We start from the raw sequence: 19239 nt of genomic DNA on the forward strand, positions 1-19239 counted from the left end.
ATAAAATACGTTCCAAAAGTAATATTCCAATAAACTACAAGGAAATTCAAACATGGGGGGAGTCTACGTGACTATGAAATTGATGATTTACATACAAATAATTCTGAAACAAATTTCTATTTGTGCTACTTTCTGGCCAATATAGATCAAGTTATCGTTGATCAATGTACTCTTATTTTTTAATTTTCTTTACAATATATTGCCATTAAAATTTCTGAAGGAAAAAGAACTTAATAAGTACAGTTTGAGATCTAGATACTGCCATAAGAGATGATGACTGTCACAATCTAAGTGCTAGCAATTCATGTGGTGAAATTAAAAGTATCATGTAATATTATCTGTAATAATTTTTCATATGCTAACCCATAACAATGTTTAACCTGATTCATAAAGTACATGGTTCATTTTCAAATCTAATTATTCTTTCAAGTTAAAACTAGTAAAAACTATGAAAGAACTACAATGACTTAAGAAAAGTTGTGTAGTTTGACATTATTAATAGAAAATAAATTACGTTAAAATCTTCATAACAACCTAATTAGCAATTTTACTGAAATAAAGGCAAGAAAAATCCATTTTGTCATTTTTGGCTATACTGTTACTCACCAAACATCAACAGAGTTCTTAAATGTGTGCAATAACAATTAAACCCAGTTGTCTTTTATTTTTTGACAAATGTGAGTCCCATAAATACAGCTTCACATGTTGTGTTGTATTTATTGTTATGAAGTATATTTTCGAAGTAAGAAGTAGAACCTATTCTGTTAAGCAGTTTCTTAGCTTGATTTTTAATTGTGAAATATTCAGACAAATGGTACATGGGTTGCCATTTGCATTCCCGTCCCAGTCCCCATATATGCTTTTACTCAACAGAGTGAGGAGACTCAGGCTTCAGATTCTTCCACCTCTGTAGTTGCTTTAGACTGAGGAATTTCATAACTAATCTTCCCAGGTCTTTGTATCCTTTTTGTCCTCCAGATGCTGCTTCTCAGATCATCTAATGCACATCCTTTCCTGTATTGCTACCAACACTCCAACTTATCCCAGGCCCTGGAGCTTTTAAGTCTCCACCAGCTGGCTGCCTGAGAGGGGAAGGCAGTCAGACAGGACAGTAATACAAAGTGATGACTCCTAGAAGATGGAGTACCACATGTTTCCAGGATGAAGGGAAGCAGTAAATAGAGGAAGATGAGAAAAAAGAGAGAAAAAGAGAATATTGGCATGATTTATATGACAAGGTACTGAAGGATTTAGGGAGAGTGGTAAGAATGATAGTAAGGAGATTAGTAATAGTCACAGTGGTAGAATAGTAAGGGGTTAGCCATGAAGGAAATGATAGGCATTTCTTCTTCTGAGAAAAATATAAATAGACAGAGAGGCAGACAGATAGATGGAAGAAAGATAGATAAATGAATGAATTATTTTGAGATGTGGAAGATGAGATGGACTCAGAAACGCACTAAGGGAAATAATTTGCTTAGACTAATAGTGTAAGGATTCATGCCTTCCACAAATACTTATTGAGAGCCTACTATGGGCTCTGTGTTGTGTAAGGTCCTAGGGTAATAGTGGTCGGTAAAAGGAGATAGGGCCTCCTTCCTATGGAGCTTAAAATCAATTGGGAAGTATAGAAATTGATCAAATATTCAAACCACTGAATATATTATTGTAACTTGAGTTCTGAGACAAGGTCATGCTTCCATGAGAGGAAGATCAGTGTGGAAACGTTTGAAAATGCAGTTTCAAGCACGTCATAAGGCAGAAACTCTAGAACTTAATAGGCAAGCAAAAGGAAAGCACAGGTAAGAGAAAGGATCAGCAGTGTATCTGAAAGCAGCACACATTCACTATGTGACTGGGAAATAACCTGTCACATATTTTTATTCATTTATAAATTGTGGCTTAATTTTAAATCTTAGAAAATGAAAAATATAATACAAAAGAAATATGCAAAAATCGAAAAAAAACAAATGTTCTTCATCTGGCAAATGGATAAGCAAATTGTGGCACATCATTACAATAGAATGCTACTCAACAATAGAAAGGAAAAAACGGTTAATTCACACAACAACTTAAATGAATGTCAAATATATATTGCTAATTGAAAGCAGCTACATCAAGAAAAGCTAGACATTGTATTCTATTTATATGGCATCCTAGAAAAAGCAAAACTACAATGACAGAGAATTGCCAAGGTGGTTGCCAAGGTCTGGGAATGAGAGGTGGCAGGGTTTAACTACAGGCATACTTCGTTTTATTGAACTTTGCTTTATTGTACTTTGCAGATATTACATTTTCTTTTAAACAAATTGAAGGTTTCTGGTGGCAACTCTGCATCAAGCAAATCTACCATTACCATTTTTCCAACAGCACGTGTCTCTGTGTCACATTTTTGTAATTCTCTCAGTATTTCAAACCTTTTTATTATTATTATATCTGTTAGGGAAATCTGTAATCAGTGATCTTTTTGATGTTGTTTTATTATTATTATATCTGTTCGGGAAATCTGTAATCAGTGATCTTTTTGATGTTGTTATTGTAATTGTTTTGGGGTGCCACAAACCATGCCTATATAAGATGGCAAACTTAATGGAAAAGTGTTGTATGTGTTCTGACTGCTCCAGTGACCAGTCATTCCCCCATCTCTCTCCTTCTCTTCAAGTCTCCCTATTATCTGAGACACAACAATATTGAAATTAGGTCAATTAATAACCCTACAATAGTCTCTAAGTGTTCAAGTGAAAGGAGGAGTCACATGTCTTTCACTTTTAATCAAAAGCTAGAAATGATAAAGTTTAGTGAAAAAAACCCAAAAGACATTTAGGGCCTTTGCATCAAGCAGTTAGCCAATTTATAAATGCAAAGGAAAAATTCCTCTAGGAATTTAAAAGTGCTACTCCAGTGAACACATGAATGAGAACAAAAAGAAACAGCCTTACTGCAAAGATGGAGAAAGTTTTGGTGATCTGGATAGAAGATCAAACCAACCACAACTTTCCCTGAGGTCAAAGCCTAATCCAGAGCAAAGACCTAACTTTCTTCAGTTTTGTGAAAACTGAGAGAGGTGAAGAAAACACAGAAGAAAAGTTTTAAACTATCAAAGAATGGTTCATGAGGTTTAAGAAAATAATCTGTCTCCTTGTAACATAAAAGTACAAGGAGAAGCAGCAAGTGCTGATGCAAAAGCTGCAGCAAGTTATCCAGAATATCTAGCTAAGATCATTGATAAAATGGCTGCATGAAACGACAGACTTTCATTGTAAACAAAACAGCCTTGTATTGGAAGAAAATGTCATCTAGGACTTTAATAGCTAGATGAGTCAATGCCTGGCTTTAAAGTTTCAAAGGACAGTCTGACTCCCTTGTTAGGTGCTAATGCAGCTGGTGGCTTTACGTTGAAGGCAATGTTCATTTACCATTCCAAAAATCCTGGAGCCCTTAAGAATTATGCCAAATCTACTCTGCCTGTGTCCTTTAAGTGGAACAGCAAAGCCTCGATTACAGCATATCTGTTTACAGCATGGTTTACTGAATATGTTAGGCCTATTGATGAGACCTACTGCTCAGGAAAAAAAAAAAAAAAAAAAAAAAAAAAAAAAATTCTTTCAAAATATTACTGCTCATTAACAATACATCTGGTCACCCAAGAGCTCTGATGAAGATGTACAAGGAGATTAATGCTGTTTACATGCCCACTAATACAACATCCATTCCATAGTCCGTGAATCAAGGAATAATTGTGAGTTTCAAGTCATTAATTAAGAAAAACATTTTGTGGATAAGCGTGGTGGCTCATGCCTGTAATCTCAGCACTTTGGGAGGTCGAGGCGGGCGGATCACAAGGTCAGGAGATTGACACCATCCTGGTTACCAAGGTGAAACCCCGTCTCTACTAAAAATACAAAAAATAAAATAAAATTAGCCAGGCATGGTGGTGGCCGCCTGTAGTCCCAGCTACTCGGGAGGCTGAGGCAGAAGAATGGCATGAACCCAGGAGACGGAGCTTGCAGTGAGCCGAGATCTTGCCACTGTACTCCAGCCTGGGTGAAAGAGCGAGACTCTGTCTAAAAAATAAATAAATAAATAAAAGTAAAACATTTTGTAAAGCTATAGCTACCACAGAGAGTGATTCCTCTGATGGATCTGGGCAAAGTAAATTCAAAACCTTCTAGAAAGGATTCACCATTCTAGATGCCATTAAGAACATCCATGAATCTAGGAACAGGTCAAAATGTGGTCAAAACAGGTGACTTTGAGGGGTTCAAGACTTCAATGGGAGAGGAAACCGAAGATGTGGTGGAAATAGCAAGGGAACTAGAATTAGAAGCGGAGCCTGAAGATGTTACTGAATTGCTGCAATGTCATGATGAAACTTGAATGGATTTGGAGTTGCTTCTTAAGTGTGAGAAAAGGATGTCTTGAGATGGAATGTTACTCCTGATGAAGATGCTGTGAACGTTGTTAAAGTGATAACAAAGGATTTTGAATATTACAGTCACCCATTAGATGAATCAGCAGCAGGGGTTGAGTGGGTTGACTCTAATTTTGAAAAAAAGTTCTGCTATGGGTAAAATGCTATCAACAGCATTGCATGCTATGGAGAAATCTTTTGTGAAAGAAAGAGTCAACTGATATGGCAAACTTCATTGTTTCCTTATTTTAAGAAATTGCCACAGATACCCCAAACCTTCATTAATCACTACCTTGACCATTGAACAGCCATCAGCATCGAGGCAAGACTCTCTACCAGCAAAAAGATTAGATTATGATGGCTCAATAGATCATTAGCATTTTCAGCAACAAAATATTTTTAAATCAAGGCATGTACATTTTTTAGACATAACGTTATTGCACACTTGATAGTATAGTGTAAACATAACTTTTATATATACTGGGAAATCAGAAAATTTGTGTGACTCTCTTTATTGCAGTATTCATTTATTGCAGTGATCTGGAACCAAATCTTTTATATCTCTGAATTATGCCTGTACAAAGGAGGGTGAGGGTTCTGTGTTTGTTTTGTTTTGTTTTGTTTTGAGTGATGAAATTGTTCTACATCTTGATTGTGGTAGGGGTTATACTTTTGTATGGCTTTGTCAAAATTAACTATACACTGAAAAGAGCGAACTTTTCTGTATGCAAACTATACCTTAATTTAAAAATTATTTTAATACACCAAAAGAAAAAGGGAAAGAAAGAAAATATTTTAAAATGTTGCAATACTACAACATGGTAGGTAATTTTTCTCCAACTTCTTACATCTTCTATTTTTGACACTCTATTCGCTGCCTATATTTAGATAGGTCTTAACTGCAAGTTGGAAATCAAGAGTAGGTATCAGTAATTGGTGTATTTTCCAGACTCTTCTGACAAACTTCAACAGTTAGTCTGAAAATGCAGATGCAGGTGAGGTCACTCTCACATGGTTCACTTATTTATTCTACTACATTTAAATTCTGAAGTGCACTTATGTCTCAAATTTAACCCAGAGAAGAAAAGCATCTCACTTGAAGCCTATCTTGTTTATGTAGAGATGGAATGTGTTAAGTAAAATGTTTTGAAAGTCCTTGTTATGAGACTGAAGAACGTAAGTGAGCAGTTACTAGAAGCAGTAACCTAATCCTCTAACAATTGTAAAGGAGCTGAACTTTTACAATAATGGTTATATGGGAAATGTTTCTCTGAATTGGTTGCAATGATAATCCACTGGAATAAATTGGTATGGGGACCCAATCTAACAACTGTGAGCTTCAACCATGTAATAGTTAAACAAGGAACACTTGTTCCTGAAGAAGATACTGCGTCCCCTGAGTTTCTGAGGACAATGTATTTGATGAGCTACTGTAAAGGAGATCTTCCTTTTCTATCAGCTGAGGATTGGAACACTTGAGGTATAATTGTAGTTCCCCTGCCTAAAACTTAAAAACCTAAAACCTCACCCTCCTCAGCAAGAAAATCCGAAAATTTTAACAAGCAGAATTTTTTTCTCAAATTGCTGGATACTTTCCGAGACTACTGATGAGTTAGAAAATGGTAAATTAATACCTCCCTTTTTCTCTGTATCTAACTGTTATAAGACTTCAAACACAATCAGACCTCACTGTAAAGATGTGAATTACTTCCATCATAAAGAAGATTATAGGTGATAGAGGCTAGGAAAAGATGAATATACTTTCTCTGCTGCTATAATAACCCCAAAATCTAATCTCTTAAAATGTCAATATTTAAATTTCCTAAAAACAGGCAAATACAATGTCTTTAAAAATGACTTCAGGAATAGGATCAGCTGCTTTGGTGTTGACCCCTGCAAGCAATAGTGCTAGAACATCCATCATAAGCAACTTCTTTCAGAAAATAAGTAAGGGAAAACATTCCCAACTCTTTACTTGAGGCTAGCATTGTCTAGGTAACAAAACAACCTAAGGGTACTATAAGAAATGAATAACAATACAATTTCACTCATAAACATAAATGAAAAAAATCCTATAAAAGACATTAGCAACCAAATCAAAAATGTATGGAAACTACACTAATTAAGACAGTATGGCATTGGTAAAGGAAGAAATAATCAATGTAATCAATAGAAGACAGAGTCAGGAAACAAACCCATGCATATACAAAAACTTGGTTTTTCTCAGACAGTAAATCGCTGGGAAAAGAGTAAACTAGTCAATTAATGCTGGGATGATAGATTATATAGAAAAATATGAATCTCTACCTCACACTCCAATAAAAACCACTATAAATTAATTTCTGGTAAGTTAGAGAAATAAATGTGAAAGGGAAAATTTAAAATGTTTAAAAGACAACATATAACAATATTTTGTTTTGATTTCAGGAAGGTGAAGAATTTAATAAGCAAAACATGACAACAAAACAACAAAGGAATAAATGATAATTTTTCAACATTAAAATTAAGAGCTTCTGTTCATCAAAAGAAACCATGAAAGAGTGGAAAGGTGAGTCATAAGAGAAGATATTTACAGCACATATGACAAAAGATTAGTATCCAATATATACATAAAACTCCTATAAATCTATAAGAAAAAGATAAGCAACCAATTAGGAAAAAAATGAGCAAAATAGATAACAGACATTTCACAGAAGTAGAAACATTAATGGTTTATTGTCATCAGGAATCAGGGAAATGAAAATGAAAATAAGATTTCAATATATATAACACATATTGGCCAATTTAAGAATTGACAAGGCAGTGTACTGGAAAAAAAAAAAAAACTTAAAAATAGGAATTTTCTCATCCTTTATCAGTAGAAATATAAATGAGTACAATCAGAAAAACATGGTGGTATTACTTAGTAAAGTTAAACCCGCATAAACCCTATGACCAGCAATTTCACTATCAGATATATAATTTAGAGAACTTCTTGTACAAATATGTACCAGGAGACATATTCAAAGCTGCATTTTTTAATATCAAAAAAATTAAATAGATCGAAAAACCTTAACTATAGAATGAATAAACTATAATGTTATTGATATGATTTGGCTCTGTGTGCCCACCAAAATCTCATCTTGTGGCTCCCATAATTCCCACGTGTTGTGGGAGGCCCCATGGAAATGATTGAATCAAGGGGGTGGGTCTTTCCCGTTCTGTTCTCGTGACAGTGAATAAGTATCGTGAGATCTAATGGTTTTAAAAACGAGTGTTTCCCAACGTAAGTTTTCTCTTTGCCTGGGGCCATCCACGTAAGATGTGACTTGCTCCTCCTTGCCTTCCACCATGATTGTGAGGCTTCCCAAGCCACATGGAACTCTGAGTTCTCCATTAAACCTGTTTCTTTTGTAAATTGCCCAGTCTCAGATATGTCTTTATCAGCAACATGAAAACGAACTAGTATTAGTATACAGTAAATTTTTGCAATAGACTATTAAACAGTAGTGAATAGAGTACAATTGATATATCAACATGGATAAATGTCAAAAACCCAAATTTGAGTGTAAGAAGCAGGTCACAGAACACCACATGCAGTATGAATCAATTTACATGTAATTAATAAAAGACAAAACTACACAATCTATTATTTAAGAATATTTATCACAAATGATAAAACTAGGAAAAATATGTAAGGTGATGTTCATTTAAAAATTCAGCTAGGCACAGTGACTCATACGTGTAATCCCAGCTGCTAAGGAGGCTGAGAAGGGGAGATTCCTTTAGCCCAGGGCTTTGAGACCAGCCTGGGCAACATAACTTGTCCTCTAGATAGTGAGTTCTGTCCTCACGATAGTGAGTGAGTTCTCAAGAGATCTAGCCATTTAAAAGTGTGTGGCACCTCCCCATCTCTCTCTCTTATTCTTGCTTTCGCCCTGAGATGTTCCTGCTGCCCCTTCACCTTTCGCCATGATTGTAACATTCCTGAAGCCTCCCTAGAAGCTGAGCAGGGGTCAGCGCCATGCTTTCTATGAAGCCTGCAGAACCGTGAATCAATTAAACCTCTTTTCCTTATAAATTACCCAGTCTCAGGTATTTTTTTCTAGCAATACAAGAGCAGGGTAATACGTGGGGTACATGTGATGTTTTGATACAAGCATAAATATGTAATCATCAAATGAGGGTAATTGAGATATCCACCACCTCAAATATTTATCATTTCTTTGTGTTAGGAGCATTCCAGTTCCACTCTCTTAATTATGTGGAAATACGCAGTAAGTTATTCTTAACCATAGTCACCCTATTGTGTTACCAAACACTAGACCTTATTCCTTCTACACAACTGTATTTTTGTACCTCTTAGGCATCTCCTCTTTATCCTCCACCTCCACCACCCTTCTCAGCCTCTGGTAACCATCATTCTACTCTCTATCTCCATGAATTTCAATTTTTTTAATGCTTTCACAGGACAGTGAGAACATGGAATATATTTGGGTTTTGCTATTACAAATAATGCTTCAAAGGAATTTCTTGTATTTATTTTCCTATGCACATGTGTGTGAAATTCTCCAGAGTATATACTACCTAGAAATGAAATTGCTGGCTTGAAGAATATGTGAATCTTTGTAGTAATACTACACATTTTCAAAGCTCTTTCAAATTTGACTGTAACAATTTACATTTCTATCATGTGTTTGAAATTTTCCTTTGCTCCATATCTTTGCCAAATTTTGGTATTGTTCAAATTCATGTCATTTTTTTCCAATCCACTGGTTGTAAAAGTTATCTTATTGGTTTCACTTTCATTACTCTGGTTACCACTATAAGTAAGATTTTTATATTTAATAATTATCTAGTTTTTCTTCTGCAAATTAATGGTTCATATTCTTTACTATTTTTTCTAGTAGACTGTCTTTTTGATTTATCTATAGGAATTCTTATAAAGTCTGGATTCTAATTATTTATTGGCCATATGCTTCACAAATATCTTCTCAAAATACAACTTGTATTTCCATTTTTGTTGTGTGTTTTATTAAACTGAAGTTTTAATTTTAACAAAGTCAAATTTACTAATTTTTTCCAATATGGCTCACCCTTTCTCTGATGTATTTTTAAAAGTATGTTCCTTACTTTGGGAGGCTGACGCGAGCAGATCATGAGGTCAGGAGTTTGAGATAAGCCTGGCCAACAAAGTGAAATCCCCGTCTCTGCTAAAAATACAAAAAAAGTTGGCCTGGTGTGGTGGCAGGCACCTGTAATCCCAGCTACTCGAGAGGCTGAGGCAAGATAATTGCTTGAACCTGGGAGGCAGTGTTGCAGTGAGCCAAGATCGCGACACTGCACTCCACCCTGGGCGACAGAGCAAGACTCCATCTCAGAAAAAAAAAAAAAAAAAAAAGTATGTTCCTACAGCATGCTGATAAAGGTATATCCTTTATTTTCTTCAAGGTTTCTTCAAGGTTTAATTTGCATTAAATTAAGTCTAATGAGTATATTTTTTGCACATGTTGTAAGTTAAACATCAAATTTTATTTTTAAATATGGAAAAGGAATCATCCTAGCACCATGTATTTGATAGCCTATCCTATTTCTGCATCTTTTAATATTACCTCTGCCATTTATTGTTTCTACATTTATATAGATCTGTTTCTAGGTTGTATATTCTTATTTCATTGGTCTATAATATGAATATCATTTTGTATAAATTACTATGACTTTATAAATGTCTCAATCTCTTTGACTTTATAAATATCTCAATCTCTAAGACAATTAAGAAGCACAAAGAAGATACTTCATGCTTCTTAATTGTCTTAATTATTCTTAAGTCTTTGTTCTACTAAAGAAATTTTAGAATCACCTTGTCAAATCTGACAAAAAACCTCTTGTTGGGATGTTGATTGAAATGAGATTGGATTTTTAAATTGTTGATGGAAAAATCGCTATTTTTATAATGTTAACTGTTTCCATCCATAATGTGATATCTGTTTATACTTATTCAGGTCATTTATGTGGCCTTATATAATATTTCATAATTTTATTTCATAATCTTGAACATATTTTATCTCTGCATACATTGTAGTATTTGATTGGGATCTTTTCCTATTACATTTTCTAAGTTATGATTACTTAGTATATTAAGGTTACTAATTGTTTTAAGTTGATCTCTTGAGTCTAGCAATCTTGCTGATCTCTGTTAGTAGTTTTATTTTCAATGTCTACAAATTCTTTTAAGGTTTCTAAGTATATAATCATACGGCTAACAAATAAGTATATTTGGCCTCTTCCTTTCAAATGCTCATGACTTTTTCTCCCCTTTAGTCTTGTTAGATTGGCTAGGACCAACAAAATAATGTTTGTGAGGAGTAACTATAGTAGACATCTTTATCTTGTTTTAGTCTTCAGTGGGAAAGCTTCTAAAATTTATCCATTGTGTATGTTTATGCAGATTTTTGATGACTACACTTAATCAAATTAAGGAAGATTCCATCTATTTGGATTTTCTTTTTTTTTTTTTTTTTCAATTATTTTACTTTAGGTTCCGGGTGCAAGTTCAGAACATGTAGGTTTGTTACATATGTACATGTGTCCATTGGTTATTTTGATTTTCACAATGAATGAGGGTGAAATTTTATTGAATGCTTTTTCTACATCCATTGAGATCATCATGTATTTTTTTTCTCCCTTTATCTGCTAAGGTGGTATGTTTTAATTGACAGACCTTAACTTCAATTCTAGGATAAATCCCTCCTACCTGTATCTTTTTTCTAAATTATACTGTGATATGTTTTGGCTCTGTGTCCCCACCCAAATCTCATCTCAAATTGTAATCCCCAAGTGTGGACGCACCTGGCAGGAGCTGACTGGAATATGGGGGCAGTTTCCCCTTTGCTGTTCTCATGATAGTGAGTGAATTCTTATGAGAGCTGATGGTTTAAAAGTGTGTGGCAGTTCCGCCGCCAACTCCTGCCGCCATGTTAAGACATGCCTGGCTTCCTCTTCGCCTTCTGCCATGATTGTAAGTTACCTGAGGCTTCTCCAGTCATGTAGACTTGTGAGTCAATTAAACCTTTTTTCTTTGCAAATTACCCAGTCTCAGTAGTTTCTTATAGCAGTATGGAAATGGACTAATATAGACTGAAATATATTGAAGATTTTTTTCATCAGTGTTTCCAAATGATCTGGTCAATAACCTCATTTTCTTATCATATCTTTGTCCAGTTTTGTTAGTAAGGTCATCTAGTCTCTCAAATACTCTGTTAAAAAAAGGATTTGATAAAATTTCTCTGTGGAACAATATGTATATGTTGTATTTTGAATGAAATACTATGATTTTTAAATGCCTCATTATTTTGTATAAGATACTTCTAGTTGTCTACCCAATATCATTCTCCTTTCTTGTTGACAGAACCCTGATTTGACATATATTTGTTTTGGGAGGTATCCTTACTTCCATGGTGAATTCTGACTAAATAATAACAATGTATTTTAGTATATAAGCAATTACTCCCTTATCTTCCCTGCTAACACTTTTCCATTTGCACCTGTCCCTCCCATCACCACATGTACACGTCTCAGTCCACTGCCTGTTCTTGTGTGTTTCAGAGCTCCTGCTCTGCTGTGATAGCAGAGATAATGCAAATCCCAGTACAAAGTCAGAGGACCATCTAGCCCAGTTCTTGGTCATGAGTCTATAGCTTTTTCCTCCTGCTTGGTCAGGGCAAAAGCTTTAATAAAGATATAATCAGGGCAGCAAGTCAACAGTAATCATTTTCACTTTCCTGTGTAGGCATGAGAGCTGCAGACAAGCCTTTCACTAAGTGAGCCCAGCTCAGGACTTTTAGTCGTATTCCCCTGTAAGAGTCCAAAGCCTTATGGCCATCTTCCAGCCCAGAGCCCAGCAAGCCCATGGTACCAGTTCTGCTTATCACTTTGTGTCTTTTTATTATGGTTTGAATGTGTTCATGTGTGTTGGAAACTTAATCCCCAAAGCAACAGTGCTGAGAGATGGGAACTCTGAAAGGTGATTAGGTCATGAGGGCTCTGTATGCCTCACACCATGTCATGCCTCCTCCATGACATGGTGGGAGGCATCATATAGTGAGAAAACATGTGAGAGCTCAGCTCATCCTTCAAAGGACATTTCTTCCATAACAGATTAATGACATTAATCTATTCATGAGTGCAGAACCCCTGTGAATAGATTAATGCCATTATCAAGGGAGTAACGTCCTTACGAAAGAGGAGTTCAGCTCTCACATGTTTTCTCACCATGTGATGCCTCTTGCTATGTCATGACACAACAGGAAGGCCCTCACCAGATGTGTCCCCTCAACCTTGGACTTCCCAGCCTCCAGAACCATGAGCAAAATAAATTTCTGTTCATTATAAATTACTCAGTCTGTGTTACTCTGTTATAGCAGCCTAAAATGGGCTTTTAAATTTTTTGCCTCAAAATGCTTACCTAATTTGGGGGGTCTAGTCATGTTTTCTAGTTGTCTCTTTCTACATTTTACTTATTTCCACAGGTTTGAAACAAAATGGGTGAGTCTAATGGTAAATTTACTGTCAGCTCTGCAAAAAGTGATTTTCAAATATTCTTTAGAATAAACAAAGTAACAACATTTCTGACTAAGCTAAGAACCCTAACAAAATATGTATTATTACTCATTTTTTTCCAGAAATCTATTATTTAAGCATTCACCTATCCTAGGCAGGAGGGTTTGGGGATCCTAATCACCAAAAAGGATGCTGTAATTAATAATGCTAGTAATTTCCTCTATTAAATAGGCTATATATTACTGCACATTGAAATATACATGAACTATATAATAGATGAACATGAAAAAGTTCTAGTTTTGAAGCCCCAACTTTACTAAATATAAGAATAGGTATCTTTTGTTCTTAGTCTCATGAAAGTTAGAAAGGTTGAACTTTTATTTCTCAAGCAGCAGCCACTAGATATACATACCATGTTGACTCAAGCCCACATAAAACACATGGATACTTTGGCTTCTGAAAATGGATATGAGAGATCTCAACTTCATTCTCTGAAGCTTGGAAAACATGGCTCCTTTTTGAGTTACACTTCCCTGGAATTCTAAAGAATCTCTGGCTATTACTGCCAGGCCTTTAATAATATGCCCCACAGAATTACTGGTTTTCCAGTAAAGTTTATAATATGCTATTCTTCAAGAAAGATCTCAGGCTGAAAATATAGCTCATGTCAGAAATGTTTGCAAACATTATATACCACTTTCAAATTTCCAGTTTCAGAGTCTGGTGCCATAAACATCTGTAGAGATCATCTAGTACTGTTTCCTTATTGCACAGATGAATAAACTGAGGGCTAAAAGGGTGACTCCGCTTCTCACCATGGGTTCGAACCGAGGGTACTGATATCCAGTTCATCATACTTTCCACGGTACTCTTCAGGCTCCTACATTCTTAAGAAAGTAGCTAAGATAATTCATCTGGTTGAAGCCGTAGGGCTTTCCCAGAGAAGGTAGGGCAGTGTCCCATGAAATGAGACCAGTAGGCTGAGTTCCCAAAATATGTGACCTTTAGAGCTCTGGGCATCCAGGGATCAGGTCTGCCACTTTGTGTGCTTCAAAGGTGGCAATCAGCACCAGGTTTCCCTCTTTCCATTCCACTTTAAAAACCTGGGGGTTCTCTCCAGTTCTCCAGTTACTCGCCTACATAACTATTTGACAACATGTGCTTTGACATGTCTTCTTTTTAACACCTACTATTGGGACTTCCTTTCTGCTGAGGTAATTCTCCATAGCTTTGAGGTCTGCTACCCAAGGTAAAAAAGCGTAGTTGTTTCTTTTGAATTTGCTGGTACGGTTGCCTCAATTTAGCACTTCGTTTTATTATATTTTAATTACCAAATTAAAATGGTATATATTTATGTGTGTATACTAGTGGAATAACGAAGTCTAGCTAATTAACATATATATCAATCCCCTCACATGCTTATGATTTTTTTAGAGGGTGAAAACACTTAACACCCACTCCCTTAGCAATTTTTCAGTACAATTTATGAACTGTAGTTACCATGACATACAATAGATTTCTTGAACTTATAGCTCCTGTTAGTGGATTTTTGTGTCCTTTGACCAACATTTCTCAATCTCCCACCCCCATAGCACTTCACTTTAAATGCACAGATACAGCCTGTTTTTCTAAAGACAATAGTTGTTTCATAATTGAGCTATTATGTTGTATTACTGAAAAGATGTTTTACCACATTCATTACCAAAAATAATAAAAGGCATTAATTGCCTGGTAATAGCCACTCCCTCATAAACACAGGAGCAAAGTTGCATAAATTGATACAGATTACAGTGTTAATTTATTTTGCCACTGAATATCCACAGAGAAAAAGACAGCTCAGGGGTAAAAATATGTAGTCATTTTGAAGCACTTGAGAATCACTGTCTTCTTAAAATATTTCCAAATACCAATAAACATGACTAAGGTCATGGCTATAATCTGAGCACATGTATGTTTGAAGAAAGAATTAGCTATGCTTAGGAGGATAGGCAATAATTTACTAAATGGGAAGAACTTTTCTTAGTGAAAGCCTACTCTGAGACCTGAGTTGTTCAGTATTATTTATTATATGGTCATATTTAGCTGTTTTGTTTTTCGAATTATCTGGACAACTGCCAAATTTCCACTCTGATTCACTGTGACGGTACACTGCATGAGCCATATAAAATGACATACAATTTTTTAAAATTTACATTGCAATATTTTAAATTTGTTGGATAATACTGTGAGTTTAATTACTTTAAAAATTGGTTGTCTCATCCTTCTCCTAAAGAAAGATGAAACAATAACACCACCTGGGGAGGTTTAATTTCATAGTCCACAACTGAACTTTCATCTTCAAATATGATGTGAGGCATTTATAGTATGAAGTTAAGAACAAAAACTAAAAGTACCTTAATTGACAACTGCTATTTGCACTTCTTTTGCGCCGAGGTAACTCTCCATAGCTTTGAGGTCTGCTTTCCAACGTAAAAAGGACCTTTGTTTCTTTCTAATGTGTATGGTTGCCTCCATTCAGCACTTCTTTTTATTATGTTTTAAGTGCCAAATAAATAAAATAAACAATGACAGTGTAGCAGTCCATGCTAAAAATTATTCCATGCATGCAAAGAAAAACTTCCTATGAGAATTTTTCAAAAGCTGTTTTAAGAGCTTTTGATACAAGTGACAGGTCACCACACTCAGATAGATGTCTTCACCTTCAGTCTGTTATTGCTGTAGTCTCCTTTTAATCCCTTCAGCATCCTGCTGAAATCAAGTGTATAAACAGAAGTTTGAGAATGGATCAACACCAACACTGTCAAATATCTAAGTCAACAGTTTAAATTCTTTAGTCTACTTCAACTTTCTGAATCCATAAATTCCTCTATATCCCTATATTTTACAAAAGCAGTTTCACAATATGTTAGTTATGAGGTTTTCTCCAAACTGTGTATCTTTAAAGAAAAGCAAATGATAGCATCAGAAATTATAAGCAATTAGAGTTACTTTTCCAGGCAAAGCAGAGATGAAAGGCAATTTCTTCCTATTAAGAAATAATTGATATGTGCTCTCAGACTTAGTTATGAATGTCCAAGTATATCTTATATAATGTAAATTTCCTTCTAATTTTTTCTCTCTTGTAAAAAATGACAAGGCAAAATATTTGACACACATCTATTTTAAGTGTCCCTTTTTTGCTATTTGTATGTTACCATTATTAAAGGATTAGGTCATATGAATTGAATTTGTACAATCTTACCTTTATATAACCATTTCTTAAAGACTCATTAAAAAGAACTCATTTCTAAAAAATGAATATGGTTTTAGTCATATTCCCCAGTCTTAGAAATGGGCACAAATGTTAACGTGAATATAAGATAAACAAAATTCAAAAGATTGTAATTATTTCACCAAAGCTAAAGTTGACATGTACATAACATAAAAATAGGGTTTTAAATATGTAAAGAAGGAAAAGTTCAACATTCTTTTAATAATCATCTATATGTCAATAAAAGTGGCTTTATCTATTCATTTGAACTGACTATGGAAGATTTTTACCTGGAAGCACTGTTAAGACCCACTTAAAGTTGTATGAAAATAACTGAACCATCTTTTACTTATTTTTTTTCACTAAGTCAAATTGTAATTCCTCCCCACTTAGCTTTTTAGTGAGGCTTCAGGATATGTAGATTTCTCTATTTCCCCCTTTTTTTTCTTTAAAATTAAATCACCATGCAGTCCATTACTAGAGTATTATTCCTAAGTAACAGATCATGCCTGAAAACCCCACCTTTTACAGAAATGTTTTAAACTAATATTATTAACAGCTTGAATCCACAAAATCTTCTCAGCTACTCTCCCAAATCCAAACACAACTCCTGTCAGTAAACCATGAAAAAATGAGTTTGTGGGGGAAAATCTCTGAGGTTACCATTGTGTTTATCCCCTTTGGTTGGCAGAATAAGGTCGCATGAAATGCCAACTCATGATTTAAATAAACCACTGGCAAGGAAGGCCCTGGCTGGCTGCAAGTCAGTTCTCCAAATCAGCTCTATTCATATATCCTTGCTAAGCAGTGTCTTTCCAGTTTTCAGAATAAGATGACACAAATCACAGATAGATTCAGAGATAATGAAATCAGCTAGTTTACAAAAGTGACAGGTAAACCTTTCTGAAGAGAAAACAATTATTTCATTGAGATTCCATCTTGAAACATTTACTAGTGCTAAAGTGATTTAATTTCACTTATTAACTTCAAGACTAAAAGTGTCTTTATTTTCACAGAATAGATACTGTTAGAATTGCAGAATAAAACTAGGATATTAAAAAGAAATTTTGGTGGAATTTACTTTCATGCAGCTCTTTCCTAGCAGTTCAATAAATTGCCATTAATCGATCATAAAGTGAAATTCATTTCAAAGAGAAGTTTTGATACTCCCTCTGCCCAATTAAGGAGTTAAAAGCCAATTCCACGCAATTGGGAACAGTTTATCTCACTGGGGGCTTGGGGCCCAAATTCAGGGACATCTCACTGTTTTTTTTTTTTTTTTTTTTTTTTTTTTTCAGTCTCTTCTTGAGGAAGAGGACTCCAGTGGGAAGGAAAGAGAATTTTCTCAACCTGTAGCCCATTCCCAAGGCTCTGAATCAAAATCTAACTTCTTCAACCTTGTTAATGTGCTGGTGGTTTGAATGGCCGGGTGAGTAAAGGGAATCAAATTTAGCTGTGTTTTACTTTCTGCTTCAGCGTAGAAACAAGAGGCAATCTCAGGCGATTGAGAAGTACCACCCTCCTGTAAATGACAACTTTTCAGACATAGAGAAAAGACAAAACATTCTCCAATCTTTGGAACGTGTTTTAAAACTCTGGGATGTTTGTTTTTCTTTCTTCACTGTGGATTTAGGGGGAATAAAATGGTTTCCTTCCTAAATTCTAGATTGATGCTCTCCGACCCAATTCCTTGTGTTCCTTCCAACTCCTGTGCAGTCCATACCCTCGCTTAGTTTCAGTGAGATTTTAAAAATTGTTTCAAATAAGAGGAGATTGAGCAATGTGAATATAAAGCAGCCTTAGGCAACTAGAATAACATTCTCTTCAATTTGTTCGTCTAAAATATGCAAAATCGTTCTTCCTGTAATCCTTTTCGAAAATAACTTTCTGCTGAACCTTGTTGGACTTGGAGAGGTTGTTGTGATTTTCTCTGGAAATTGAAAAAAAAAAAAAAAAAAAAAAAAAAGGGTGAAAGTCTTCCAGTACTACAGCCATAGTAAAATTTGAAAATGTCAAAGTGACCGGGTACAGGGAATAGGAGGTAGCTACTGGAAGGTGAGCGAGGACAAGAGCAAGGTTTCCATGCATTGGCTGGACATGCTAGTGGAGCTTGCCTCCGGCCGCTTTCCGCCCACCAACCCCCATTCCCCCCGCACAACACTGCCAAGCCCAGGCTGCTCGAAAAGGAGCGGGCTTCAGCGACGGATGCTCACGCCCAGAGATGCCCAAAGCGGAACCTCTATGTCCAAGGAGGTACTGCGGGACTTGCGCGAAAGTGGGGTAAGGGAACCCCCGGGGCCTCACCCACTCGCCGCGCGGCGTCCCTAGTGCGATGGTTGCGTTGGCACCTGTACTCCTGCGGGCCTGGGTGGAGCCGACCCAGCAGAAAGGGTGCGCAGCAGTGGCCAGCGAGACTGGGACCTGAAGTCCCCATCTCCCGCACACAGAAGAGAGCACCGTGGCTCTTCGGATAAGGGTTTCCCCTTTTGCCCCAAAGAAAATGCTCATAGGCGGCTGTACCTATCTTCAGAAACTCCTAGGGAGGGCGCATTGGGGTGGAGGTGGGATGAATGTTCTGCTTCACCCCTGCGCCTGGATAATCAGAAGCTAAAGAAGCCGGCGGCGTTCATCCAAGAGGCAGCTTGGCCCCTAAAAAGAGGTTTGCATGGAAATGTCTACACTACAAGAGTGTCTTGATTTTAACTTTTCATCGATTACATAACTTTACATAGGTTATATTGTAGTTAATTAATGAAATTGTCGAATCTCTCAAGATGGCTCACCAGTTACAAGCAGTTTGAGACACAGAGTCATTTCCCATCTATAAATTGGGCAAAACCAAAACTGCAACCCTAAAACAATTTGGCTTAAAATACTTACTTTTAAAACACAAATAGATCTTCAAGGGTTCATTTATTCACAGTCTTATAGCTTGACAATCTGTAAAGACTTTCTGTTGTATTTAAGGTGGGGAATAACTAAGGTTTGAAATCTATGCTGCCTTTTTCTTGAGTCTAGACTCTTAATGCTCCCAACCTGT

This window comes from Chlorocebus sabaeus, chromosome 13, assembly GCF_047675955.1.
Source record: "Chlorocebus sabaeus isolate Y175 chromosome 13, mChlSab1.0.hap1, whole genome shotgun sequence".
NCBI lineage: Eukaryota > Metazoa > Chordata > Mammalia > Primates > Cercopithecidae > Chlorocebus > Chlorocebus sabaeus.